At 44.7% G+C, this 10,000-nt stretch overlaps 1 pseudogene; it reads left to right on the top strand.

Annotated features, from left to right (window-relative positions):
- Positions 1-10,000, top strand: part of LOC143105428 (alpha-(1,3)-fucosyltransferase 7-like) — a 51,130-nt pseudogene that overhangs the window by 15,840 nt on the left and 25,290 nt on the right.

Below are 10,000 nucleotides of genomic sequence, written 5' to 3'. Positions count from 1 at the left end.
AATGGGAGTTGACAGCCGACTCAGAAGATGGAAGAAACAACAATCAAACAAAAGTCCTGGAGCCATGAAAAACAAAGAGAGAGAGAGAAAGAGAGGGATAGAGAGGATAGAGAGAGAGAGAGAGAGAGAGAGTAGAGAGGGAGGGAGGGAGAGAGAGCACATCACATCTGCCGGCCTGCTGCCTCACTCGTTTCGACAACCGCGGAGAAAAAATGTTCACCATGGCGATTTATGACACTAGGGCGTCAAGGAGACAACAGGTTGCATTAATATCCATCAAAAAGTGACAATAATTGCTAGACTATCAGCTGCTGCCTTCACAGAAGTGCCAGCCCCGTGCACAAGGTAAACGACAAGCTCAATTATCTGTGAGGTAAATGGGCATCTGCTGGAAGGGAGAGGGCATTCAAGGATACGTCCACTGCGTGACAGGACAAAATGCCACTGCCAGGCCTCTCACTCCCTATCTCCACCATCCCCAGTCTGCCATAAGAACCACAGTGATTTTTACAGGCATGACTGGAATCATTATTCCAGGCAAGTTCTTATCATTTTGTTAAAGTTAATCTTCCTTTTCTCTAGTTTTGTTCTTTTTTTCCTCCCTTCCCATCCCCCGCTCTGAAGTTCACGAGCCTGAGCTGTCTCGCAAAAACTTGCTCTCACCACGGCCATTAACAGGCTGCTAAATTTCACTGTTATGGAATTTTCTAGGAAAAAAATGAAAAGAAAATGAGAAGAAATTAAACCAAAAACGGCAGCTGCTCTGTAAAGCTCTAATGCATTTCCTTTTCTCTCTCTTTCTTTCTCTCTCTCTCTCTCTCTCTCTCTCTCTCTCTCTCTCTCCCTCTGTCATCCTTTGCCTTCAGAAATTATTTTTGATGTTACTCCTCATTCCCTCTCACAAACCCACTTAGCAGCTTGGTGGTGTGCGTTAATTGTGCGTCAAGAGGAAACCTTACTGCCTTTGCTGGTACGCGTGGTATCGTCCACATCTCCCTTCCTTATTAACCCTCCTAAGCTGTGCGCCAAGGCCCGCCCATGCACAAATTCCTGAGGTGTTAAAGAATAAAACCGCGATACCACACTCACACACACACACACACACACGTACACAGATCCAGACGGTTGTGGCCACAAGTGAAGTACCCTCGGCTCAATTCCAAAGTCATTTTTACAGGGGCAATCGCGGACACACATTGTGTGTGCCGCCAGGCGGTGGTGTGTTCAGATCAATACCACTCTGTTAATAGAGTAACCACTGCACTGGGCCCAACGCTGGGCCGCCTATAATCACCCCAGCTATTGTTGAGGAGAGGTGAAGCGTAGACTCTGGCTCGCCCCTAACGTATTTAGTTCTCGACAGCTTGTTTGCGAGGGTTGGTGGAGACACTGAGTGTTAAAGGCTTGGTGTTGGAGACAGAGGACAGGACACGCTAGAAGTGCTGTTGTAAGTGGAGAGAGTATGTGCTGTTGGATTTAATTGTTTTACTGTGATTTATTGTCTTTGTCCCTGTACTCTGTATAATGCCAGTAAAGTTGAATGTAATCTAATGTTCTAGCTTCATTGGCACAGACCAAATCTCAGCTGAGAATGGAGCAGGACCCAATCCATTCATTTTCCATTTCCAGGGGCCATAACCTGCAGTGAATTAAACTTCAGCTGATACATTAAATTATTTTGGAAATTGAACAAAGGATGAATGCATTTGTTAATTCAAGGACATTGACATGGAAATCAGCATACAGAAAATGTATACATCATAATACTGACATGATCAGCGCAGCCAATGTCTCGACAGTGCTCCACTGTCTGTCATTGTATAAATCCCACCCCGTATTGCATAAGCAGTTGCTATTGGTTCCTGATATCTCAGCCAGGGTGGCAATCAATGTCAAAGGGAGATACCAGAGCAAATGCGATGAGCTCGAAGGTGCTAACAACAACAGCCAAGGGTTTTATATCATGACAGAGGACAACAGATACTAATAAAAAAATATTCATAACTTCACTTAACATAAGCCTGGATTCAAGTGCTAAATACACTATAAATGTGTTGCCCTATGATTAGGAGAGTGTGCTAGTGGAGTGCAGTGATGTGTAGTCTCGCATCCATATAGATCCATATAGTTCCATTATCAGCATCATAGTTGGCCCCACAAGACTTCCTTTTTAACATTCCATATGTTATCTTAATGCAGAGGAAGTAGATTGGGGCCCAAATAGAACGTTCAAGCATTGTTTTGGTTTTTATTGTTGAAAGGGTCTAAAGACATGGCATTGAGGAGACACTGAATAATTGAAGTTATGGCAATGTGATGAATGCTGGAGAGCTTATTCACCGCAGCTTCAGTAGCGGTAACAACAAAAGCACAGTGGCTCCCATTATCAAAGTCAGTGTGGGGCCAATGTGGGGCCTCCTCTTGTGAATCCCTCTTGCCCTGTGGTCAGAGACGTTCTCTGCCCAGCCACGACTAACCAGGGCAACTGGCACAACTGGAGAAACTGCCAAGAGACAGAGAGAGAGTGGAGAAAAGATTGATTTCGCACCCCCCTCCCTTAAATGTCTAAAGGTAAAAGAGAATTACAGAGCATAACGAGGCTCCGGAATCTTTTGTAGTTGTTCTGTTGCTTTGTTTATAATGTGACTTAGTGGAAGCTTTTGCAAAAGAGCAGTTCAGTGCAGTGCATAATACAATTGCCATGATAGGAGACACTGAGGAAGTCCTGTGGAATGAATACAGTACTACTCAGTTCTTACCTCCCCCATACATACTGTACACAGTAGAGTGCACAGGCACACACACACTGTAAAAACACTAGCCTCTGGGTACAGCTGAGGAACCCCCTGATGTCCCCATGTCTGCTGTTAGCCCCTGCAGGGATCTAGTGTAAACCCCAAGCATAGGGAGAGAAGATAGAAGGAGGGAGGGAAGGAGAGAGGGATGAAGGGGTGAAGAGGAGTGGAAGAATGGAGATGCACGGTGGCTCTCCTCCTAAGTCATCTCTGCTTGTTACAGCCTTTGCCCTGTGGGGAAAGGACGAAGTGTGTGTGTGTGTGTGTGTGTGTGTGTGTGTGTGTGTGTGTGGCAGGATGAATCAGAAGCAGTGTTGCAGAAGTAGGCCGCCGCCCTTGTCCCGTGCTGCTTGCTAAGACCAGATCTCCACACATGCTTATTGCGACAACCCCCAGTGTATGTGTGTGTGTGTATGCATACAGTACACTGTATGCAGTATACAGTGTGTATGTCTGTATGCACATGTCTGATTAGGAATGTGAATCTGTGAATAGATATGAATGTATATGTGCATGCATGTGTGTGTGATATGAATGTATGTGCATGCATGTGTGTGTGTGATATGAATGTATGTGCATGCATGTGTGTGTGAGTTACCTTCCCTAGCCGGCGATGTACAGTAGAAACCTTGGAGGCTCCCGGTTCTCCCTGATCTGAGGCTATGTTCATCAGGGCGACAGCCTCACAAATTATTACAAGGCATGGTGGCCTACAGATATTACCCAGATCGCATGCTGTGTTGTTTTCACAAGCTCGCTAACCAAATAGCTGCTCACATACAGTATACTCATTAGGGACATACTTTGCCTAATTACTGCTCTTAGGGTTAACAAATGCACTGTGAAAATGGTTGCATCTATAATTACTGCATCCTCCTGGTATGATGGCAAGCAGTAAATGTATTTTATGAACAGTGCAGTGCTCAGTAGAGGCTGTGATCCGTGGCATATTTTGACAGGAACGGCTCCACTGTTGGCTGGAAATTGTCCTTCAGGCTTTGGAGTTTAAAGACGCTGTTATCTTTTACAGGAGAGGCTGAACCCTCCCTGCTCCCCACTGCTGACCTGTGCAATGACAAAGGAAGGGTTTGGGCATTGTGACTGTGCTCACTGACCCAAGACAGGGCAGAGTACAAAAACAGGCAGACCATGGTCCAGAAGAGAAAAAAAAAGACGTGTGTTCTGCGTGCTTATGTCATGAATTGGATTCTGAAGACAAGGGTTCACACCTGAATTAACTTTTGAAATTATTTTTTGAGAAAGAGTCGGTTTTCCCTGATCTTGGCCAACACACAATGCACTTATTTATCATACCCAAGAAAACAGTATTATGGGATGAATTGTATTTCTTCAAACGCTCTGTCAGCCCTTGAAACGCTCTATCATGCATGTACCCCTAGTGAATGAATGAAGCCGTGCGCACTGCTTCGCCGCTGCGTGGAACAGACCATTTCCTTCAGCCGCACCAAGCCCCTGCCGTTAGACACACGCGGAGGGGACAACTGCACATTTCTCGATAGCATTTATCGTTAAACATTAGGGTTCTAGGCTGATGGCAAATCGTCCGAAGCTTGACGAGAGCAGCACAAGCCTTAGGGAGAGGCTGAAGTAGTATCCTTAGTACCTTTGCGTTCTTTTCTCTTCGTCTGCCCGCCCGGTCCTTTAAGTTCACTCCACAACGAGGCTGTGGAGACACGGCATTGAATTACACCGGCCACCGAAAAAAAGGAGAGCCAGCGGGATATGCTCGCGGAGGAAATCCGCGCCGTGACTGAAATGCGTTCAAGATTTAGCTTTGCCACCTTCTGAATGCACACACTGTTATCGAAATGCCCGGTTGGAAGAAGAATATCCCCGCGTGCCTCCAGGCTGACCAAGAAGGAGGTAGGAGACGTGGTTTGCTCTTTATTTTGTGCGCGTTGCACAGGTTATGTTCTCCAGCGGCACTGTTAAAGCAAAGCATAGCGCTGCGACCCCCCGACCAATGTGCCAGAGAGTGAAAGTTATTGCAGGCAATGGTCATTAATACACGGGTTGTATTAACTAACATTCTAGAGTTTAATAATTGTAACGTTGGTTTGTTATCGGCGTAACAGGCGCGCGCCGGTCACCTAAACACCTTTAGTGTCAACTTTGAAATTGTGTAGCGATATATAACAACATACAATTTGTGTCAAGTGCCATCGAAACAAGGGGGAAGGTTTCATTTCCCGGGCCCGCCTTGAGGAATGGTCTCTGGTTGATTATGCACTTGTTCGCCCGGTGTCCTACCGAAAACCGCCATCGGAGCACACGCTCGTGTCAATTCCTATGTAGTGCAAGGGAACTAAACGATTCATAACCACACAAAGGTTACCCCCAAGTGTAGCGTAAGCAGGAGTAGACTGGGGTCTAAGTTATTTTCCCGCACATGGGCAGGATTGCGAGCTAATATGCTAGATAGGCTACGGCGGCTATCTTGTGCGGTTCCGTGCATTTCAGTTTTCTTGTACATGGTAGCCCTTTAACGTTGTCATGACATTTCGAACATTCCCCATTGCACTGGCAGGCACGGAGGAAGCATGCGTGCAACATAAATCATGACGAGGCGATTGACCACCTTATTCATCGAAACATCACCCCTCCACCATTGACACCGCCTATGTCCAAGACCATGTTTTCTCTTGGAAATTGCTGCTGAACAGCCTTTGTGTTTATTTTTGATTGTATAGGCAACTCATTTGTAACTAAATTATTTTAGCGCAAGTATTTATGCCCGTGAGCTACAGCATGTTTACTTTCCCGTTGCTACTTGAGATTTGGGATTAGTCATGTGCAAGTATTATATTAAAGCTTTAATTCACGTTAAACACAGGGCAGCATAATTCATTTTAAACTGCATACCATGCGCCCTTTCGTGGAGAATAGAGCACCATCCAGTCAGTGTGCAAATGACATGGTTCAGTCAAATAGTTACATTACATTACATTACATTACATTACATTTGGCTGACGCATTTTTAGCCAAAGCGACTAACAACATGGTAAACAGTTTAAGTTTAGAGCAATTCTCAACAATAGTCAATTCTCAAGTTAATATGTAGCAGTGCATGACTCTCATGCTGGTCTGGCAATTGCCCCCCAGTTAAGTGCAAATTGTGTTTACTCAAGACATGAAATGACAATAGGAAAAATAAATAAAGGTGCACTTCTTAATTCGTTCTGCTGTCTAGATTTTGACAAATGTCGAGTTATCCGTGTGGGCCTAACTCTTGATAAAACTGAGCCTGCCCAGGTGACCTGGTCGGATATAGATAGATGTGACGGTGTTATTTGGGTTGCCTGTATTGAGGCCCTAATGGATATGACTGAGTTGATGAAAAAGGCAGTGAACTGTGAAATGATAGAGAAGTCGCAGCACGTGCATCTTGATGATTGCAGGCGGTGTTGTTCCCATAGACTCGGCCCAGGTGTGTGTGTGTGTGTGTGTGTGTGTGTGTGTGTGCGTGTGTGCGTGCGCTCGCGCGTTGTTCCCATAGACTCGGGCGAGGTCTGTTATTAATAATGCCATACAGAGGCAGAGAAATGGATTGTGTGGTTTTTGTGTATTGACTGAATGCCTGATGATGACTGGTGGTGAGGTGATTGCGTTCCTCCTGAAAATCTGACAGTGCTGCTCCACCATGTGCCCTACTCCCCTATTCCTCCACTTGGCTTTCCCACCATAACCAGTTGAGGAAGAAGGAGATTCCTGTGGACCTGTATACACACACACACACACACACGCACACAAAGAGAGAGAGAGACGGAGGCGATCTAGTGTGTGCAGAAGAGTATAATTGGTTATGGCTGACAGAGTTTACCCTTTTCCATTGCTACTGTTACTACAGTATACTAACCAGGCAGCTGGTCGGTAGCTGAAGGATGCCTCACTGACTCCAACCTTAACAAGGTCTCTCTAATATTTCTTTAGAGAATCACTGAAGCCTTCGTCCTGTTAAGACCCTGTGAGACTTGACAGCCTGTAAGTGTTCACAATGTTATCCTGCTCTTTTTTTTGAAATGATCACTTTAGATGTGATGAGCTACTGTAATGCATGCGAGGAGCGATGAATGAATGTGTACTCTTTGTTATTAAAACACAGTTGTTATCCTGGATTGTAATCTCGATAATCCCCAATTGCAACAATACTTAGTAGCTAGTGATCTCTCTCTCTCTCTCTCTCCATGCCATGCTCCTAAACCCACATCAGTGTTGGATTGTGGGAAATTATTGGGAGGATCCTCACATCCTCCATTTAGATTCCGCCCATGATTCTACACCTGCAATCATCACAATAATCCTGATGTTGATGATCACCACCATCATCCTCTTCATCATCTTCCTCACCTGCTCTTAGTGGAAAACAGGGCATGATCCTCAAACCCTTCTGACCATTTCAAGTACATTTTTAGCATTTTTGAGCATTCCAGTCTGGAGAAAATCGACCTTATAGCAGGTGTGCGCCTGTTATTTTTGCTGCTGTTGGCCGGTTGCTACGTACGCTCATCAATACGTCAACCACACGCCTCTTTATGCAGACAGGACTCGACCCCCATTTCACGCCCATAGACATGAACAACGATGAACTATCTTGCTCCGCCATTTATAATTTTTTCTTGAACTAGGAGAAGACAAGTAGAGGTGGCCTGTGTTATGCCTGTAAAGAACTCAGTAGGACAGATGTCATCTGTTCAGGTGGCTAGCAGGTGGCATTGCCAGGTATTTGAATGCTAATCCTTATAAATATCTGCCTAGGCTGCACTTCTATGTGGGGACCTGCCTCTTGTTCAATTCGAGATTCTTTTTATGTGCTCCTCAAGATCCCACAGAATTTTTTAATTAAAGAAACGATCTGATTTTAAGGTGCAGGGCACTTTTGAAGAACAGATTGTAAGCAGAGCCAGTGAATTTAATCAGGTCAGTGAATGTAATTTTCAGCAAAAGGGAGAGACAGATTGAAAAAAAAAAAACTCGAAAGCAAGAGAGACAGTAAATGAATGAGTGACTGAGTGAATGATATAATGTTCGTTAATCAGGATTCCCTTTAATTGTACCTAATAATTGGTGAGTTTTATAATGCAATTAAGGGTTCAGCCATTAATCCTGCCAAGAGATTGTTGCTAAAAATCAACAACCACTCAGATGTTCTCCTCTCATCAGCTCTCCTGAAGCAATGTTGGTGATTGGCTTGAATAGTGTATGGCTAGGTCTGAGGCTCTCCCTTTTGCTGACACAGGAAGGCCTAACAACACTGCAGTATCTTGAGGACTACATTTTTGGATTAACATGTTCTTGTTCACTGGTCTTTACCTCACCTCACCTGTGGAAGACTTCCTGTCCTGGAGGCCTCAGGTGTGGAGGTAGTGAATCTCCATCCAACGGGGCCATTTAAATGTTGTGTCTGCAATAAACTATACTGTCTTTTCCACAAGGGAGCTCTGACTCACAGAACGGACGGTCACACATCACTGGGACTGTGTGTGTGTGTGTGCATGCGTGTGTGCGTGCCTCGAGCTTTGACTGGCAGATTAAGGAAGTTTGACTGATGTTTCCTCCCCTGTTGTGTCTAGGTGATAACGCCAGTGATTGATTCAGGTCATAGCTCATCATCTCATATTTGAAAATCGAACCCTCATTTCGCTCCACTAACATTTCCTTCGTCTCTTTCTCGATCTCTGTCCTCATTATGCGCACCCAGTGTCTGACTCAACTGTCAATCACTGACTTTCCATTTGCTTTTATTTGCTCGCTGTATGCCTTTATTCTGAGTGCATCATGTAGAGGCTTTGACACGTTCAGCGGTAACGAGATGTTGTGCAGGGCCCTCATTCAGGCATGCTAGCGCTAGCTTTTTTTTCATGCTAAATTAATTAATTAGATCTAGCCACTACTTTGAGCTGTGGGAGAGTGCCTGGAGTGTCAGAGATCCCGGTCATCCTTATGTGTGTCAGTGTGTGTGTGTGTCTGTGTGTGTGTGTGTGTGTGTGTTTGTCGGTGCTTTTGAAGTTTAGCCACCATATGTGCTGTGACGGACACAGCCCCGGTGTGACGGCCCGCAACAGCAACCGAGCCTCAGGCCCAGCATCTACACACACCTGAGAAATCAGCTGGAGGATTTCATACTTGAACTGACTTTAACTCTTTGTAGATTAAAAGAAAATCAGAGAAAGAGAGAGATGTACTGTATAGAGAGAGAGAGGGAGGGAGTGAGGGAAAGCGGGAGATATTGTTAGAGAGAAAGAGACAGGGAATGTGGGAAAAAATGTAGAAAATTATGTTCTAGTTGCAGTGCATTTTAACCGAAAAATTGAACCGAGAAGGGGAACACTGTTTGACTGCTTGTGCTGAGATTTGAGATACACTGTGGTTGTTTGTCTCAATCTGAGCCATATGATAGTGACATTTCTGATATGTCAAAAATTTAAATGCTGTGTTTCATCATGACACATCACCTTATATCAAGTAATCTTTTTTTCAAACAGACTTCCAGGTTCTCAGACTTTGTGCCTTGTGCCTTTATATCAATGCCAGTTGCTATATGTATTTGTAGATAAAATGCCAGTTGCTATATGTATTTATATCAATGCCAGTTGCTATACCGGTATGTATTTGTAGATGTCATGTGTTCCTAATGTCATGTGTAATACCCTCCTCTGTAAAAATGGACCCTTAACACCTGGTTAGTTCCCCAAAGTACCACAAAGGCAGCCTTGAACATGGACAAAATATGACTGGAGGAGACTGGGAGGGAGGATGTGGACAAAACTCTGACCGTGCAAGTGTCACGCCCTGGCCGATCGGCGTTTGTAATGTAAGTGTCACACCCTTGCCGTTCGGTGTTCGTAATGTCACGGTGCATTCATGGCACTTCGGAATGACAAGGACCGCCCCCGTGGCTATTTTGTTTTTCCCACAGCAAGTGTTCATGTGCTTTGCCGTCGGAATGTGTGACAAACACAGATGCCACAACAAAGATTAAAACATACACTCACTAATCCTAAATAAACAACTGTATTGGCTTAAAATATAGTGTAAGACGCTTGTTAAAGAAATTTCACATTAGAGTTCACATTAATTCGGCTTTCGTAATGTAAGTGTCACACCCTTGCTGTTCGCCGTTCATAATGTAAGTGTCACGCCCTGGCCGATAGGCGTACGTAACGAAAACGGTTTTTCATGAGCTG

This window comes from Alosa pseudoharengus, unplaced genomic scaffold (genome assembly GCF_046254945.1).
Source record: "Alosa pseudoharengus isolate Yale_2024_CS ecotype anadromous, Long Island Sound unplaced genomic scaffold, YU_APseudo_1.1 YU_APseudo_1.1_scf_51, whole genome shotgun sequence".
Lineage (NCBI taxonomy): Eukaryota > Metazoa > Chordata > Actinopteri > Clupeiformes > Clupeidae > Alosa > Alosa pseudoharengus.
Note: the sequence above shows the minus strand (reverse complement) of the source record. Positions and strands in the feature narration are given on the sequence as shown.